The sequence below is a fragment of the Panthera leo genome, chromosome B1 (assembly GCF_018350215.1).
Source record: "Panthera leo isolate Ple1 chromosome B1, P.leo_Ple1_pat1.1, whole genome shotgun sequence".
Taxonomy (NCBI): Eukaryota; Metazoa; Chordata; class Mammalia; order Carnivora; family Felidae; genus Panthera; species Panthera leo.
The window spans coordinates 84,865,030-84,884,968 of NC_056682.1; positions in this window are offsets into that span (position 1 = coordinate 84,865,030).

Genomic DNA, 19,939 nt, shown 5'->3' on the forward strand with positions numbered 1-19,939 from the left:
CCTATATATGGTAACATACAGTCTGAATGGCCAGTCATATTACAGAGTCATGAAGGATGTCATGCATGCACACATAGCCAGATTGCCTCCCCTTGTCTTGGGATTTTCACCACATTCCTTAGGGTGGGGCTCTACCACATTCTCCCCTTTGATGCTCAGACCTCCTATTTTGGGTCAAAGAGCATCATCTTGGTTTAGAGGTTTATATTCCCATAACATCATCACATGTGTGGCCATTTTCCTTTCAACCATTACCTTAATGAGGCTGGAGACAGACTGTATCACAAGGGGAGCTAGGCAAGGTAGGATTAAGCAGGCTCCCAAAATCAAGAGGATAATTCCCATGAGGGTTTTGAATCTCCCTCTCTGTCTCTGTCTCTGTCTCTGTCTCTCTCCTCTCTCCACCCCCCACCAAGAGTTGAAAACCATCCTCCAAATAACTCCCGGGGATCCCAAACTTTCCAGGTCTGGACTGGGACATGAGTGACCTTTGTCATCCCATCTGTGATCTCCTCTATGACTTTCCTTCATCACCTATCTGTAGGCAGCAGTTGCTCAGGTTGAACTTTCCACAAACTCCTCCCTCAGAAGCAAGCGAGTAATCTAAGGCCAAGCAATTTTGATAGCATGCACATTTTGGTTTGCTGTTTGGCCAGTAAGTTCAGAGCTCTGGCAGTTTCATTGGTTATAATTTCTACAATGGCTTGCAGTCTGATTATGTGGTTTAGAATGTAAATGGAACTGCGGTAGCCTGAGGACCCATCCTCTGACCAGGGTCATAATATTGGATTATATGCTCGTGAGACCATTCATCATTTTTCCAATTGCCAATTTGTAGGGCACGTCATTTCCTTCCAGTCTCCCTGTCCCCATGCAATTGGACTCCCAAATGTTCCCCTCTGGCAAGTGGGAGCAGGAAGAAACATGGATGAATAGTTCCCAGCACACATGACTCTGACCAAACTGAGGGAAATATTATATAGGCTGTCCTTCCATATAACCTGTATAGTCCACCTCTACCTGGGGCCTGCCATTCAATGGCTGCATCGACATTGTCCCAGGCCTCTTGGAGATGAGAGAAGTTAGCCACAGGGTAGGGATCTGGCTCAAGGTGATCTGGGGACCCCCATCCTCAGGTTTCCTGGGCTGTTAAGTTATAAAATCTTTGGCCTACGCACATTAAGCTTCCAAGAGAGGTGGTGAACTTCCTCACCAGGCAAGGAAGGTTTTTCCAATAATTGAGGTTCTGAGAAGCCAAACCCTGGTAGTAGGACTGGGGTGTTCTGTTCCATTATAAGGTTTGCAGGGATCTAATTCTCTAGCCTCCAATGGCCATTGATTCCCCCATACATACATAGCAAGAAGAGACCTTCAGAGTCTCTGCTAGGGTTAGAAACAACTTCCTTGCTGTGACTGAGATGGGAGGGGGGCTACTTCTTATTTCTTCACTGAGGGAGTGGAAGACTTGATGGGACATGGTTGGATGGGCAGTAGTGACTTTCTTGACACAGTCCCTGGGTCTCTGCCTCGCCCATGGATCCGGATGCCAATTCAGGTGCCCCATTGCCATTTGGAATCTCCTGGGTTAATGATGGTTACAGGCCTTTGATTGACAACTTGATGTAGCAGGCCCCTTCTGAAGGAGCACTGTTGTGCCGTCTTTTTTCCAAGTAGCCCATGAAACACAGCTCTAGCTGGGGCATAAAAACTCAGGTGTACAGGCACATAAACCATTTTCCTCACACATACATTTGTCATTGAGTCGGGATTCCCACTCCCAATCTAAGCCTCCACATGGCATATCAAGAGTCCTTGGGCCCTCTATGACAAATGCCTGCTTTTTTCATATGACAGATGCCTCTGGGCCAATACCTATAACCTCACATACTTCAAACAGCATTGACACCAGTCGTTTTGGGTTAGTAATTTGTGTCCAGCTGACCAAGCCCCCTCCCTCACCCCCTGGTAGGATGGGACTTCTAACCAATCTTCACTGGGGGAGTACTGTGAATCAAAGCAAGTGTGTTGACTCTCCCGTTGGCAGATAGAATAGGTGGTCTTATTGTGTCTGCAGGTCCCCAGGCCTTTTCCTTGGCATGAGAAGTGGGTATGATATAGTAAGGTCCAAGTGACTCCTTGGCCTGACCTGGTTATGTGAATATATGGGTCACAAGAAGAGGAATCTAGGTCTACAGAAGGGGTCCAGATTAGAAGCAACCAATACCAACAAAGCATCCCAGCCAGAAGGGGAAGGTGAGTGCTAACAGAAACCTCTCACCGCACTCCCAGCTGGCCAGGGCAGCCTCTGCCAATCCTATGGTAAAAAGTAGAGCAAGAATCAAAATAACAGGGAGAAACATGGGGTGACAGTGCATCACAGTAAGGAAACAGATACAGAAAATAAGGACAGTCTATTTGTTTCACCAGACGGTGGATTCCTCAAGCTTCTGCTGTGCATAGATTAGTCAGTTTCCAGAGTACCTAAAGCAGGGCTGCAGTCTCCCAGAACCTCTGGAGTTGCAGATTGCTTCTTCCATGTGGTCAGCTTGCACAGCATTGATGGATCAGGAATGCATTCCGAGCTTCAAGATGCTGGCTTCACTCTGGTGTGGTGAATCCAGGGACCCACTCCTGCTACGTTTATTACACTAGGGGTGGACAAAATGACAGTGAACAGGCCCCTCCAGAGTGGTTTTAGGGGTTGGACATTCTACTCCTTCACCCATACAACATCTCCTGGTTTAAAGGGGTGAGAATCTGTGGTCAGACTCACAGTTAATCGCTCCCTAACCCAGTGGTGTTAAGGTGGTTAGAGTAGAGCCAAGGGCCCTCATCTGTTGCCTTAGGGTTAGATTGTCTATCTTATTTAGATCTCCCCTTATGCCCTTGATAATGGGGGAAGGGTGCCCATTAAGGACTTCATTAGTGAAGAACCCCATCTGCTTAGTGGGGCTCTACCTGATTCTTAACAAGGCAATTGGCAACACCTGGTCCCAGTATAGGTGGTCTCCTGACATAGTTTCCTTAATTGCAGCTTCAGGGTTCGGTTCATTCATTCCACCTTCCTGGAGCTCTGGGGTCAGTATGCCCGTGTGTAACTTCCAGATGATCTTTAACCCCTTTGCCACCAGCTGCACCACCTCAGCCACGAACACTGGCCTGTTATCTGATCCCATAGTGTTAGGGATCCCAAATCGAGGAATGATCTCTTTTAGAAGTCAGTCCACTTCATATGCCTTTTCTGTGTGAGTAGGGAAGGCTCCCACCCAGCCTGAGAAAGTGCACACAAAGACCAACAGATATTTATAGCCTCAGACCCTGGGAGCTCAGTGAAGTCCACCATCACATTTTCAAATGGGGCTCCCCTGACACTCTGCACCCCAGGGGCGACCTTGGGTCCCTGACATGGGTTATTCCGGGCACATGTTTCACATTGCTCTCATACTGCTCGGGCTATGCTGGGAGTTGAGGGACATAGAAATGTCGGCTCAATGCAGTCTCGACAGCTGTCTAGCCAATATGGGTTTCCTAATGGAACTGCTTGACCAAAGCTGGAACCAGGGCCTTAGGAACTGCTACTCATCCATCTTCAAATTTCCACCATCCACCTGGGAGGTAGCTTCCTTTTTTCAGTCTTAAAGCAGGTACTCTCATGTTGTGAGTAATTAGGGTCCCATTCTGCCAGTGGGCTAGGGAACCGTGTGGTGGTTAAAGCTGCTGATTCCGCTGTTCCTTTGGAGGCCGCAAGCTTTGCTCTCGATCTGCCTTACGGTTTCCCCATGTGGCCGTGGTGTCTCCCCTTTGATGTCCCCAACAATGCATGACTGCCACTCTTTTAGGAGCCCATGTAGCATCTAAGAGTTCAAGGATTTCCTTATCAAACTTTGTCTTTTCCTCCTGAGTTTATTAGATCCTTCTCTTTATATAAAGCCCCATGTACGTGGAGGGTGGTGAAGGCATAGAGTCTGTGTATATATTAACATGTATCCCTGCCACCAGTTGGAGAGCTCAGATTAGTGTGATGAGCTCTGCCTTCTATGCTGAAGTCCCCTTTGGCAGGGGTTTGGCCTCAATGATAGAATTCAGGGTCACCACAGAGTACCCTGCAAGACATTCTTCCTTTTTCACAAAACTGCTACCATTAGTGAAATATTCAGCGACAGGGTCGTTGAGGGGCTGGTCCCTCAAGTCTGGTGAGCTGGAGAATACCTCATCCATGACTTCAATGCAGTCGTGGTCTGGTTGACCTGGCCTGACAGGCAGCAGGGTTGCAGAGTTTAGGGTCCACACTACTTCTAGGTTAATGTGCAGGTTCTCACATAGCATTCCCTGATATCTGACCATCCTGGTGTTGGTTAGACAGTACTGTCCCTTGTACTCCATTAATGTCAATACTGAACGTGGCAGTTGGACTGTCAATTCTTGTCCCATAGTTAACTTGTCAGCTTCAGACACTAGAGGGCCGTAGATGCCAGTGCCCATAGGCAGGATGGCCAGCCTTGGGTAACAGAGTCAAGCTGCTTGGAGAGATATGCCACCGGGTGATGCCATGACCCCAACATCTGAGTTAAGACTCCCACTGTGATGCTAGTATGTTCATGAACGTACAAGAAGAAGGGCTTGGACATGTCTGGGAGCCCCAGACCAGGCGTATTGGCGAGTACCCATTTGATCTCTCTAAAGGCCCTTTGCTGTACTTGTTCCCATAACAGAGGTTCCCGCTTACCCCCTTTGTGGCCTCATAAAGGGGTTTTGCCAAGACAGTCAAGTTAGGTATCCAGATTCTACAGAAACTTGCAGCCCTAAGAAACTCCCGAACCTGACTTCGGGTTGGCAGGACCGGGACCAAACAGCCTCTTTTCTCTCTGGGCTGAGTTGGCACTGCCCCTGGGAGAGGTGAAAGCCAAGGTAATTGACTTTCTTTTGACAGAGTTGGGCCTTTTTCCTTGAGGCCTTATAGTCAGTCTCCCATAGGAGGGTAAGGAGCTATCGGGTTCCTTCCATGCAGTCCTCCTGAGACCTTCCAGCCAGCTGTAAGTTGTCTACTTACTGAAGCAAGACACAGCCATGTTGATCCACTGGGAAGGTTCTCAGGTCTGAGGCTAATGCAGTGCCAGAAATAGGGAATTTTTGAATCCCTGAGGCGATCTGGTCCAAGTCAACTGGCCCTTGTCACCATTTTCAGCATTCTCCCACTGGAAGGTGAAGAGTGGTTGACTCTAGGGAGCCAGGTGGATGCAGAAGAAAGTATCCTTGAGGTCTAGGCATATGAAGAAGGCACCTTCAGCAGGGATAAGACCCAAGAGTATGGATTTGGGACAACTGGGTTCAGGGTGACAGTGGTCTAGTTTACTGCATGCAGGTCTTGGACCCACCAGTAGTCATCAGGGCCCAGCTTCTGGACTGTAGGAGAGGAGTGTTCCAAGATGACTGACAGGGTTGGAGGATCCCATGTTTTAGAAGTCTCTCCAGGTGCTTCTGTATCCCCACCTGTGCCTTACAGGGATGAAATATTGTTTTTGGTGGATGGGCCCTGACCCTGGCTTTAGTTCTACAACTACTGGAGGTATGTTCTGGGCCAGTCCTGGTGGGTTGTCCTCAGCCCACACCCCTGGTACTCTGAAGGGCAGCTCAAGTCCCTATTGTGGCTCCTCCATGAGACTGTAGAAGCAACATTCTTCCCCTTGGGGAATCGTGAGAGTCATAATCCTTGCTTCCGGCTTTCATAGGGTCAGAGCAGCTTGTCCCTGAGTTTTTAAAGTTTATCTGAGAGTTTAAAGTTATCTGGGCATGGAGCTTTCCCAAAAGGTCGCAGCCCATTAAAGCCATGGGGGAGTTGGGGAGGTACAAGAATTCATGGATGACTTCATGGCCACCTAAATTGCATCACCGAGGCAGCAGGAAAGGATATGTCTGATTGCCTGTGGCCCCCACAATGATAGCTTGTCTCTGTGAGAGGGGGCCCTTGGGTTGGGTCACCACCGAATGTTCTGCCCCAGTATCCACCATGAAGTTGATGGGTCGGCCTCCACATTCATTCTGACCATAGGCTCTTGGGGGTCTAACAAAATAGGGCCTGGTTTGTTCTAGTCCTCCTTAGAGTCCTCCACGGCAGCTAGCCCCACAAAATCATCTTCAGGGGCCCTGTGAGGTCATGATGCTGGTTGGTACCAGCCCAAGACCACATGGCCTCTTTCTTTCTGCTTGGGGCACTGCTGAGAATTACCCAGCTGCAGGGGGCACTTATTTTCCCAGTGGCCCTCCTGACGATAGTGAGCACCCTGGTTCTGTCCTAACTTTTGTCCCAGGTGAGATGATCCTCTCACTCGTTCCCCTTTTTGGCCCCAACCCCATTCCCGCGGGGCACCTTTCCAGGAATATTCTGATAGCTCTACCAAGGCAGCATCTAACAAGTCTGCTTTTTTCTGCATCTTCTGGCATTCTTCCCTCCGTGCCACCTGGTCATGGTTAACAAACACCTTAGATGCTACCTCCAGGAACTGACTGGCATTCATGCTGGTGAAACCCTCTAGCATTTGCAGCTTGCGCTGGATGTCCCCTAGGGCCTGACCTATGAAAGCTTCATCTGCTGGTAATGGGTGCCTCTGGATCAAAAGGGGTATAGAGTCAAAATGTCTCACATAGTCTCTCATAGAACTGGCTTGGTCTCCCTGGAGCACTTCTGATGTTTTACTCATATTTATGGCCTTTTCACCTCCTTCCTTTGTGCCATTTAGAAGGGCTTCTTGATACCATTCAGTCCTTGCGAGCCCTCCATCTACACTTGAGTCATTTGGGTCCATTTGGGATCCATCCCAGAGATGTGAGCCCGAGCTTAAGCCTGGGTGTCTCGTGTCCCAGCAAGGTCATTCTCCTCTAATCATTTTAAGGCCACCTGGGTAATCCTCTGTATCAAAGAGGGTCAAGAAGAATTGGTGGCAGTCCATCCAGGTAGGCTTTCAGGTTTGAATTATGGACTGCATTAGTTCAATAACAGCCTGGGGCTTCTCCATATAGGAGGGAGTATGGTGCTTCCAATTAAGGAGGTCCGTAGTGGTAAAGGGTTGGTACACAAAAACATGCTGGCATCCTCGGATCTGGCCTTCCTGATCACGATAGATGGGTTTCCTAGTTTCCCTCAGCGGCATCTGTAGGGCTTCCCAGTGTTGGTGCAGGGAGGGACTGTCTCCACTGGCTTGATCTTCTAGTCGCCTTCTGGGAGGGGTGTATGGGGTTAGGACCAGTGGTCCGGGCAACTTGGTCACATCCAGAGAGGCTGGTGGTGCTAGAGGTGGCAAGGCCTTGGACTAGGGGCAGGATTCAGTAGGGTTTCTGCAGCCGGTGTGGCTGGAGGCACAGGTGACAGTGAGGGGTTCAGTGGGCATATGTTGATGGGGTCCCCTCAGGCTCTCCCGACAGTATGGGTTTTTCAGTTTTTGGCCAGCATTTGGAGGAAGCTGTGACATGAGACATCATAACTTAACAGTTCTCTTCAATACAGCCCTTGAGCCAAGGCGGCCAAGATAGGACCAGGTCTTGCCAACAGTCAATGTAAGGAAATTGGTCAGGGTGGCCTGGATCCTCCACAACAACCCTGAACACTCAGCCAACTAGTTCCTTATCAAGTGAGCCCTCGGAGGGCCAGCCCACCCTGAATGATGGCCAATCTGGAGCTTTCTAGAAGTTAATTTCACACCATAATCTCCTGAATATCCCTTTTTGAAATTCCTCAACATACACTCTAGAGGAATTGGTTTACTCTACTTTCCACCCATTTCCTCCCTGTAATGGACAACTTTCATGCACAAGAGAGAAAAATAGGGGAAGGGCGGGACTAATTTGGAAAGGACACAAAGTAGCTTCATTGTTTTCAGCCTCTCTTAGAGATATTTTAGGTGCCTCTTAGCATTGTCGGGTTCAGTATCAAGCCTTGACCCTGATAAGACTCCCGAGGAAGTCTGATTCCCACCCTAAGCTGTATGAGGTTGCCACAGAACCCTGGATCGGGACTAAACACTTGCTTGGGCCCATTGGTCAGGTTGAAACCTTTCCACTGTCTGTCTCATTCATACACAGTCACACAGTGACTCCAACCCACTGCCCAGCGCCCAGCACCTTAGAGTTGTGGTTTTATTCCTTATGGAACTACTCAGGCAACGCTGGGAGGTGATCACACTCTCCCTCTGCCTCTTAGATGCAGGTCTCCCAAAACGAACCCAGGTTACCAGTCTGACAGGAGATGCTCCCTGAGCTCATTCTTGGGCCTTGCCTGGTTCCTTTGTGCATCTGGGTCCCTTGCCCTGGTGCACCAGGAGGGGCTAGTCTCCTTTGGATCAGGTGGTCCACTGACGCCAGGCGAGGTCACCTCTCCCAGTGTCCCAAGGTTTGTACCCCGGAGACAAGGGAGGTGAAACACCACCTCCACCTCCTGGGAGAGCGCCCATGAAATGTAGGGTGAGTCACACACAGAGAGTCACGACACCAAGGTTTTTCTTTCCAGGAAGCAACTTTATTCATGCCAGCACAGGCTCAGTGGGCTAAGACCCAAAAGGCTGAGCCCCGAGCATGGTGGGAGTTTGCCTTTTGTATAATTTTTTGCTCCTCTGTGTCCCATATGTGGTAACATACAGTCTGAATGGGCAGTCTATGTTCAGAGTCATGAGGAATGTCGTGCATGCACACATAACCAGGTTTCCTTCTTGAGGTTTTCACCACATTCCTTAGGGAGGGGCTCTACCACAATTCCACAACACTAGGATCATGACCTGAGCCGAAATCAAGAAGCAGACACTCAACTGAGACATCCAGGCGCCCCTGTGCAAGTCCCTTTGTGAATACATCTGTATCCTTAGGTTGAAATTTCTTCCAGTTTTGTTGTTCGAGGAGACACAACTTTAGGAAACATTCCTATTGTTCTCCTTTATTTGTTGCAAGTAAAATCCTTTCTTTTTCCTTTTCTTTGGCTGGGTTGTGTCTCTTGTCTTAAAACACACCAAAAAGCAAACCCAGTTTAGGGTAACAATACCACATTTACTGTAGCGGCTGCTTTTAGCCAAACAGACTTGAACAATGGAATGTAGAAAGGGCCCACAGAGACCACTCAGCTGAATATAAACAGGCCCCTCAGGCAACTCATTTGAAGATATCCATAGGCCCTGACCAATGGCGTACTTGCAACCAGGCACAGTTACCAAAAAAGAGAGAATTCCATAAGTTGCCATACCACCTTTAAAAATAGCCCCTCCCACTACCTCAGTTGCAGACAGCCTCTCCTCTGCCTTCCTGCCCAGCATTCCTTTGCGGTGTATTCAGTAAACTTCTATCTCTTCTGCTTCAGGTGAATTCTTTTGCCTCCTTAGCCACTGGCTTCTACCCAATCATTGCCCCACATTTGGAAGCCCCCATCCGATGGAGAGACACCCCATTTAGATACCACATTTATCAGAATGGCTAAAATTAAGAAGACTGACAATATCAAGTGTTGATAAAAATGTGAAGCAACTGGAACTCTCATTCAGTCTGGGAGAGTATAAATTTGGACTATCTCTTTGAAAATTATTTAACATCATATATTAAATGCATACCTGAATTTGCTAAATACTAAATTAAGGATGTTTATAGCAGCACTATTTATAATTAACCCTAAAACTCGGGGGGGAACAAAAGCCATTGTCCCTCAACAGCATAGTGGATAAATGAATTGGAACTTTGGACAAACTAAACTTCAAATAACAATATGAATAAATCTCACAAAAATAAGATTAAACAAAAGAAGCTAGCAATGAAAAAGTCAGCAATGAAACAAAAGTTACAGTATAATTCTTTTCTATAAAGTTCACGAATAGTCTAAACTCACGGGGTTAGAATTCTGTATAGTGGTTATCTTTGTTAAAGAAAAATTCAATTGAGTAAATTTAGAGATCCAATTGGCTTCATTCAATGATTCATGAGTAGGGCAGCTTCCATCCAACAAATAGAAGAGCAAAACAAAATGTCCAGCTTTTTATGGGCAGCAATGGGTAGGACAAGGAAGTTATTAGCAAAAGAAAAGAAAGGATTGTTTCAGACAAGGTCACCTTGGGAGGAGGGGCAGGGCTCTTACTATGCAGATTACTGCACTAATGCCGACAGGAAATGCCAGACTGACCCATTTAAAATTCCACTTTTAGGAGTGGCTGAAACTACAATTCAGTTAGATATTAAGTCTTTGTGGGACTTAACATATATGACTACATTTGGGGCCTATTGTTTCTTTTGGACACCTCCAGGAAAAGCTAGTGACTGGAAGGGGTCATGAATGGGAGTACTGGAAATATATTATTTACATCTATGTTCGAACTGTGAACATTTCACCAATCTATAAATTTATGATTTATGTCATATACATGCAATGTTTTGTTACAGGTTTTGTAAAAGAAATACCAATTAAAAATAGAGGTGGTAAACCTAGATGAAAGTGTTAAAAGAAGCTGTCTACAGCAGTTCCTTGCTGTGGCATAAATAGAAAATAATACTCATAAGGCATGCATGGGTAAATAGGACAGGTCTATTTGTTGCCAGAGGTAACTCTTGTGGGCACCAAGGGCAGACAACCCTAAGATGTGCCATTTTGGCATGTTGGTTATTTTAAATAAAAGCCACTTAAGAGATAGCTTGTGTAAGAAGGACACTCAGATGGGGCGCCTGGCTGGCTCAGTTGGTTAAGTGTCGGCCTTTGACTCAGGTTGTGATCTCACGTTTCTTGAGTTTGAGCCCCACATGGGCTTGATGCTATCAGCCTGTTAGCATGGAACCCACTTTGGATCCTCTGTCCTCCTCTCTCTCTCAAAAAGTAAGTAAAACATTTTGTAAAAAATTAAAAAAACAAAAAGGACACTCAGATGCTTCTCTGTCTCCCTGAAATCAAGAAAAAAAATTCTGTCGTAAATGGTAACCTCCCTACACCAGAGGGTAAAAAGACGACATCCTTATGACCAGAGATAGGAAATTTGGAGCAGAGAAGTATTTTTTATTTTAGTTGTATTTATTTTGAGAGAAAGAGCATGCAGGTGAGGGTGAACAGGGGAGGGGCAGAGAGAGAGGGAGAGAGAATCCCAATCAGACTGTCAGCTCTGTCACTGCTGAACCTGACTTGGGGCTCCATCCCAGGACCTGCAAGATCATTGCTGAAATTTGAAGTGGGGTTCACGGAGCAAATAGCTAAGAAAGAATGCTTAAGTCGTCTTTGATACAAAAAGGTGATTTTATTAAAGCACGGGGATTGGACCTATGGGCAGAAAGAGCTGCCCTGGGATTGTGAGAAGTGACTCATTATATACTTTTAAGTTTGTGGAAGGAGGGGGGATAGAGAGAAAGTTAGTTTCCAGGAAATTGCTTTATGCTGAAAGCAGGGTCTCATAGTGATGAGGAAAACCAAGACAAGAAAAAAGCGTAGTTTTAAATTCCCTTTCAGCCTGCAACCCATTGATAGATGTCAGAAACCTGCGGCGTGTAACACTCCCTAAGACATTTATGGCTGTCTTAATGTTTACACTTCCTTAAAAACTAAAAGCAACCTTATCCTGACAATAGCTAAATCTTCAGGGTCCTGTGAGACCCTGCTTTCAGCCTACAGAAATTCTTTAAAAACTAACTTTACCTCTACCCCCACCCAACCTAAATATATATAATCCGTGGTTCCTCGCCACCCCAGTACAGCTCTTTCTGCCCATGGGTCCTGTCCCCGTGTTTTAATAAAATCTCCTTTTTGCACTAAACACATCTCAAGAATTCTTTCTTAGCCATTTGCTCATGAACCCCACTCCAAATTTCATCAATAGGACCCTGAAGATTTAGCTGTTGTCCAGATAAGGTTGCTTTTAGTTTTTAAGGGAATATAAACATTAAGGCATTAAGGCAGCCATAAACATCTTGGGAAGCATTACGCATTGCAGGTCTCTGACATCTATCAACGGGCTACAGGCTGTAAAGGAATTAATTTAAACTGCATCTTTTTTTTTTTTTTTGCCTTGGTTTCCCTCATCATCATGAAATGAGTCAAAACCAAGAGTCAGAAGCTTAACTGACTGAGCCACCCAGGTGGCCCATAGAGCAGGGAAGTCTTCATAAATATCCCTTGTTACTTTTATTAATTTACTACCCCAGCCCAAATTCTGTTTAGAATTCCTTACTAATTGAAGCTCCCAAAGTTGTTTTCTCTGCTATCAATTCCTCAAGATCTATTGTCTCTTGTCTAAAAAGTATAAAAACTGCCTGCCTTGTTCATTTCCTTGGGCATCGATTTCGTGATTGGGCTTCCATGGGCATGTAATAAACTTTTGGCTTTTTCTCCTATTAATCTGTCTCATTTAAATTTAATTCTTAGTCTAGCTGGAGGAAGAATGTTTCCTTCCCTTCCCTTTTCTTTGTGACTTTTCTCCACCTCTGACCCTCACTCCCCCTTTCTTTAGTGCAAAGGTAAAATCTCTATTCGTTTCTCTTCCTGGAAAGAAGAATTCTTTGTGTTTTCATAACAGGTATATCTCATACTCATTGTTTCTAGAAGTAGTCTGACTTTTTTATTTCTGGCCTCAACTCAAGGACCCAGGTCAAGGCACACTTACAACTTATTTGCAGCATACGAGTATGTTGGGACAGATAGTCTGGGGACCTCTACACCACAGGAGTTCTTACCCTACCCATTGAAGGACTTTTCAGTTTGGCTTCCTTTAATTTTAATTCTGCACACAAAAATACATTCTCTAGCTCAGAAAATCACTTTCCAAATCCAGACAACTAATGTTGTCCATCTTTTCTGTATCATTAAGAATCAGAAGGGAAATAACCGTGGTTCAGAAAATAACTGCATGATCGATTCCACCTTCGCTCTTTTAAAGTGTCACATTTTTTAGTTAGGCTAATAAATGATCCTTAAATGGTTTGTGTGTTTTGGAAAAGACTTATAGTGTTCAGAAGGAGCTAGCCATTTATTTCTCCCATTTTCACTGGTTATCACACCCGATTAGACACTGGCCCAATTTTTAATAAAGAAGGCCCTAAGGCTCCTTTAAAAAAATTTTTTTTAATGGTTATTTATTTTTGAGAGAGACAGCACAAACAGGAAAGGGGCAGAGAGAAAGGGAGACAAGGAGTCTGGAGCAGGCTCCAGGTTCTGAGCTGTTAGCACAGATCCCGACACAGGGCTCAAACTCACAAACTGCAAGATCATGACCTGAAGTCGGGCACTCAACCAACTGAGTCACCCAGGCACCCCTCCAAGGACCTCTTTTGTCTGACCAATTAGCTTTGTGGAAAGAAGCAAGGTTTCTTAGTATCTAATGCCCTTCATAGTTCATTAAGATTTCACACTCATTATTATATTTAATACCCATAAAAACTCTGTTGTGAAGTAGATATTATCTCTACTTTACAAATAAGAAACATGTAAATTAGTTGTGTCAGTCATGACAAATGGTACCTGTTCAAAATTGAATTCAACATCTTTCCACAAAAACTGATGCCTCCTCTTTTGGAGTCTCAATTCAGTGAACACAAGGCACTGATCCATCTGGTTAAGCCAGAAATCTGAGAATCAACTCAAACATTCTCATCTCTCCTATCCATCACTCTTATAATTAAGCCTTTGTAATATGATCTCCAAATTACCTATCAAGCTCATTCTCTCAATAAAGTCCAGATATCTATTTCTGGCCAGATGTCTGGAGAAACTGTGTAAGAACAGAGCACACAAAATTCTGAATAAAACAAAACTAAAGCAAACAAACAAACAAGAAACAGTTTTTCCGGTATGTGGCTAAACGGACAGTAAAGTAGTAGAAGTTCAAGGAAACTGAGAAGAAGATGAAAGTAGGAATCCAAACAGTATCAAGTTCCTGAGCTGACATTCGGCTGAGACCATCTAAAAACTCAGTGACCTAGAACTTGGATTCTAGTAAGTATCATGTGCACTGAGACAGGGGCCCTGTGGCCTAAAAGAGTAAGATAGTATATGAAGACTCTGGCATAAAGCTGGAATTCAATAATAAACAAACAAACAAACAAACAAACAAACAAAGGTGGGGAAAAAAAACAAAATCAAACAAGGTAGTTGTTATACCATAAAGACAACTCAAAATGGGCAAAGCATTCACTTCATTTCTAGTTTCCTCTCCTATTAATTTCTTCCCTTCACTTGAGGAATGATCATTATTACAACTCTGCCTTAGTGAGGAGTTTTAGATGGAATAAGCTTTTAAAAATTGATTAAAATATTGACAATAAAGATTATACAGCAAAGTGAAACTGCCTTATCTTCTAAACCAAAAAAAATCAATTACTGTTAGTTTTGAGCATAGAACGTTATTTTTATCCAATACAGCCATCTGGATGACAATAGTTCCACATGTCCAAAAAAACATCGATACATTAAAATAAATGAAAATAGTTAAAGGGATAGTTGATCCTATTACTTTTCTACCTGGGCACTAGTGCAAGAACAATGTATAGATAACCTTCAAGGACTCTAAAACAGACTCAATACGATGAAAGTTGAAATACATTAAATCTCTGGAGGAAATAGCAAGGCATTAAAATAACAGAATCATATTAATTTTCTAATATGTGAATCATGATAGATATATAATATCAGATAGGAACTATTGACTTAGAGTTTCATTTTTCTTTGGATAAGATCAAATTATACCTTCAGTAAAAATTTCTTGAAATAACAAGCATAGATACATCTGATCTCCAGCTGCTTCCATAATTAAGTATGACAAAATAAAACACTTCAAATTATCAAACATAAAAAAATGTGATTTGTTACTGTGATTTTTTAAGCCTGCTACTTACTTAAAGATGTTAGCGCTTAAAAAAAAATCACATCACAATTAGGGGCACCTGGGTGGCTCAGTTACGTGTCTGACTCTTCAGCTCAGATCATGATCTCATGGTCCATAAGTGTCTTGAGTTCAAGCCAGACCTCTGGCTCTGCGCTGACAGCACTGAGCCTGCTTGTGATTCTGTCTTCCTCTCTCTGCCCCTCCCCTCCTTACTCTCTCTCTCTCTCAAAATAAACAAAAATAAGCTTTAAAAATTACATCAAACTTAGATATGAAATGTATCAGTTGGGAACTGCATTCAGCTGCATGTAACTGAAAACCCAGTAATAGTGGATTCAACAAGATAGTTTATTTTTCTCTCATGTTACAAGAAGTCCAGAACAGATACAGTAGCTCAAAGACTTTACTGCCAAAGTCTTTGGGATTCTTTTGGCCAAGGTTTCAAGGGTAATCACCATCAAGGAAGCGGTTAGGCAGAAAAATTGAGGAAGAGGAAAAAGGCAAAAGGACCCACAACAGCTGAGCCAGTCCCGTTCAGTGGCTTTCTGTAAAGCCCAGGTGACTCTGGGTTTGGATAATCGACAAGAACTGAATCACATGAGCATGCCTAGCTGCCAGAAAGTTTTCATCTGAACACATTGCCACCTTAAGTAAAATTGAGGTTATGTTATTAAGGGAAAAATGGATAATAGATATTAAGTAGGAAAGTAGCAGTTTCAGCCACAACTTGGTATTTGATATTCCATAAGCTAGGAAATTTAAAAACTATAAGGATGGATTGGAAAAAAAAAAAAAGTGGGATGGAATGGTTTCAAAATGGAAAACAGTGTTCTTTAAAAATCCTTTCCAGGGGTGCCTGGGTGGCTCAGTTGGTTAAGCGTCCGACTTCAGCTCAGGTCATGATCTCCTGGTCAGCGAGTTCAAGCCCCGAGTCAGACTCTGTACTGACAGCTCAGAGCCTGAAGCCTGCTTCGGATACTGTCTCCTTCTCTCTCTGCACCTCCCCCACTCATGTTCTGTCTCTTGCACGCACGCCCTCTCAAAAATAAATAAACATTTAAAAAATGTTTTAAAAATTAAAAAAAAGAGGGGCACCTGGGTGGCTCAGTTGGTAAAGCGGCTGACTTCAGCTCAGGTCATGATCTCTCGGTCTGTGAGTTCGAGCCCCGCCGTCGGGCTCTGTGCTGACAGCTCAGAGCCTGGAGCCTGCTTCAGATTCTGTGTCTCCCTCTGTCTCTGACCCTCCCCTGCTCACACTCTCTGTCTCTCAAAAATAAACATTAAAAAAAAATCCCTTTCAGTACAAAACAACTAGATCCCACAAGCAGCATAATTCTGAATGCATTGCTGAGCTCACAGGAAGTAAGGGAAATCTCTAACACTAACACCACCCTTTCCCTACCAAAAACAGGTAGAGCTGCAACCAGGGTGTTAAAAAGTAAGTTAACATGGGATGCCTGGGTGACTCAATTGGTTGAGCTTCTGACACTTGATTTCAGCTCACTTCATGATCCCAGGGTCATGAGACTGAGCCCTGAGTTGGGCTCTGCACTGAGCGTGGAGCATGCTTAAGACCTCTTTACTTCTCCCCATGCCCCTCTCCACAACTCATGCACTCTCTCTCTCTAAAATAAGTAAATAAATATGGGGCACCTGGGGACTCAGTCAGTTAAGCATCCGATTTTGGCTCTGGTCATGATCTCATGGTTTGTGAGTTCAAGCCCCACGTCGTGCTCTGTGCTGACAGCTTGGAGCCTGGAGCCTGCTTCAGATTCTGTCTCCCTCTCTCTCTGTCCCTCCCCCACATGCACTCTGACTCTCTCTCTCAAAAATAAATAAAAATTTAAAACTTAAAATAATAAATAAATAAATACATACCTACATAAATAAATTAATTAAATTAAACGAACATATAAGGGGTGTTTGTCTGAGGGCCAAAACCAGCATCAACACGGCACATGTGAAACTTAGCCTCTTGCCAGCGACCAGTTCAAGGAGCTCAATCACAGCTTCGGATTATAACTTGGGTCCTTTAAGGCAGCTGAAATGGCCCCAGCTCATTGGTGTTCTTGACTTCAACAAGAAGCAAACATAAATATAGCCAGAGGAAAGAATTGCCAATTTAGGCCTCCAGGTTGGCCACAGATTAAAATCAACCAAGCATGAGATCAAGATTAAAGACAAATACACACAGCAATGGCGTAATAGTCACACACACACACACACACACACACACACACACACAATCTACAAATGATTCATCACAGTAACAGATTAAAGACAAAAAAAACCACATTGTCAACTCCTTATTTGCAGAAAAACAACATTTGACTTATAATTTATGATTCTAAACATACCCATGCAGTTTATAAATTCTCTTACCATTTCTACTAACTTTTCTGTGAATAATTTTGGCTTTTATAAGACAATTATATAATCTGTGATTGCTTGCTACCACTCCGGCACCTTATATCTTTTATTTCCTTTTCTTGCTTTAACGAGCTGGGGAGAACTTCCAACATGATGTTAAATAGAAGCCATGACAGAAACAATTCTTATCTCATTTCTGATTTTAAAAAGAATGCTTTTATCATATTGCCATAAAAATGATGTTTGAAATTACAGGTTTTAATAGATAACCTTTAAAAAAATTGGCAGCAGTGGGCAGAGTAAGAATGTTCCTTTGTATTACTAAAATATTTTGTTGTAATCATGAATTAGGGATAAAACCATGAACTCTTAAAAATAAACTTAAAAAGACAAGCAACCCAATAGAAAAGTGGGTAAAAGATATGAACAGGCAATTCACAGGAAAACAAATTGTGAATGAATGTATGCAGTTATTTTTAGCCTCATTGATAACCAGGTAATCTCACAAGTAGTCAAATACTCTAAAGAAACTTCTGTACATATGTACCAGAAAATGTATGCAAAAATATTAATAGTAGCATAATAGCAAAATATTACAGACCAGCTCAAATGTTTATCAACAGGTGAACAGATCTGTAAATGGTTACATATTCACCCAATGCAATGTTTTATGGTAGTGAAAATGAACAAACTACAAACAATATTCAGAATCATGGATAATTTCATAAACAGAGTATTTACATATATTATATATACATTTTTTTCTATGTTGCAAATACACATTTTAAACTATAAGTGTGAACAATTGCCTGTGTACCCTCTCAGAACTTACTGCTGGGTGGGTATTGGGAGAGGCAGTGGACCCTCAGCTGTGCATTTTTGCTGGTGTGCCAAGAATGCAAGGCCATTTAGCAGGGCCATTTCTCAGGGTTATGTTTGCAATGAGCAACCTTGAGGATTGAAGTTACATGTCTCACTGGAAAAGGAGCAGGCTTGCTTCCACAGGATAAAAAAAAAAAAAAGCTGTAAATTCCTCAGGCCTGGTGTTCTTTGCCTACAATGCAAACCTGCTATGTGCATAGCATCCAAATGACCCCCAAGCATCACTACTATGAGATTTGATTCAAGAGGAATCAATATTATATCCATATGGACCCTCTAGCTCCTGCTGTACCTTGAATACTAAAGTCTTTCATCTCTGACCCACGAGTTTTGTGTCTTCTGCCAGCATCCACTTAACCTGTAAGTCGGGTAAAATTGCAGACACTTCATGGACCTTGACATAAGTTGAGACACTAGAAAGACTTCAAAAGACCCTGACCTTGTTGAGTCACTAACTACCTCTCTTGACTTGGACTATTCAGCAACTTCTTCAGTCTTCTTGTTCCTTTTATGTAAAAGGAGAAAATTGAAGTAAATGGTCTCTAATAGCCCATGATTCTATGTTGTATGAGTATAGCAAAAATACACTGAGATCTAGAGGGAAGACGTTTGTGCAGATAAAACGGAGCTTGCGAGGAAGAATAGAGGCTCTTTTACTATTTCACTTTGTAAGTATCTGAATCTTCTATCATGAAGGGCTTTGGTGGATGGTGCTGCTCTCTTCTTCCTGCCTTCCTTTATTTTTCTACATGTGGTATTGATGCAATGGAAACAATACAATATGGCAATGTGCCAGTCATTCAGGGCCATTTTCCTTTTGTGTTCTTCTCTGTATTGCAGGAGGTAGAAGCCTGGCTTCTGCGTTAGATTCCACCAGCGAGAGGCAATCACATAAGGTTGGAAAGCAGAGAGAGGCAGAAGCCATCACTATTCCTGCAGCGGAGCAAGGCAGACATAAAGCCATAGCAGACAGTAGAAATGAAGTTTTGCCAGCCACTTTATTCTTGCCAGGATTATTCTTGCGAGGATTACTCATTCAGTGCCACAGATAACAGATCATCAGTGGTGGTTTCTTGTGGTTCCTTCAGGTTCCAGATTTCACGAGAGATGATTTTCTTCACTTTTGCTCCCTCAACCATGTTTTCATTTTGTTTTGTTTTGTTTGCTTTTAAAATGCTTAATACCCTGCCTGCTCGAAATACCTGCAGTGGTTTCCTCTGTCCTGACCAAAACTTGCCTGATAACAGAACATAAACTTTGAGGAAAATCTACTCAAAATTGGTTTAGTTTTCCCCCTTTCGTTGTGAAAACTTTAACAGTAAAAATAGAACTAAAGATTCTATTAAAATCCGTATCCATATATGTTGGTTTTTTGCTGTCGTAACAAATTACCACAAACTTAGTGACTTGAAACAACACTTTTTTAACATACTTTTAAAAATTTATATCTGTATTTTTCATTTATGATTGATTGTTTCTTCTTTTTTTTTTTTTTTTTTTTTTTTTTTTTAGTTTTTAACTTTTATTCATTTTTGAGAGAGAGAGAGAGACGGAGACAGAGTACGAGCAGGGGAGAGGCAGAGAGAGGGAGACACAGAATCTGAAGCAGGCTCCAGGCTCTGAGCTGTCAGCACAGAGCCCTACGTGGGGCTCAAACCCATGAACCACAAGATCATGACCTGAACTGAAGTCTGATGCTTAACCAAATAACAACCCAGGTGTCCCTTTTTAACACATTAAAAATATATACATATATTATAACTTCTGTTGCTCCAAAGTCTGGGTGGGATTAAATGGGTGCTCAGGTTAGGGTTTCACAGGCCAAAATCAGAGTGTCAGCAGGGCTGTTTCTTTCTCCTGAAAGTTTA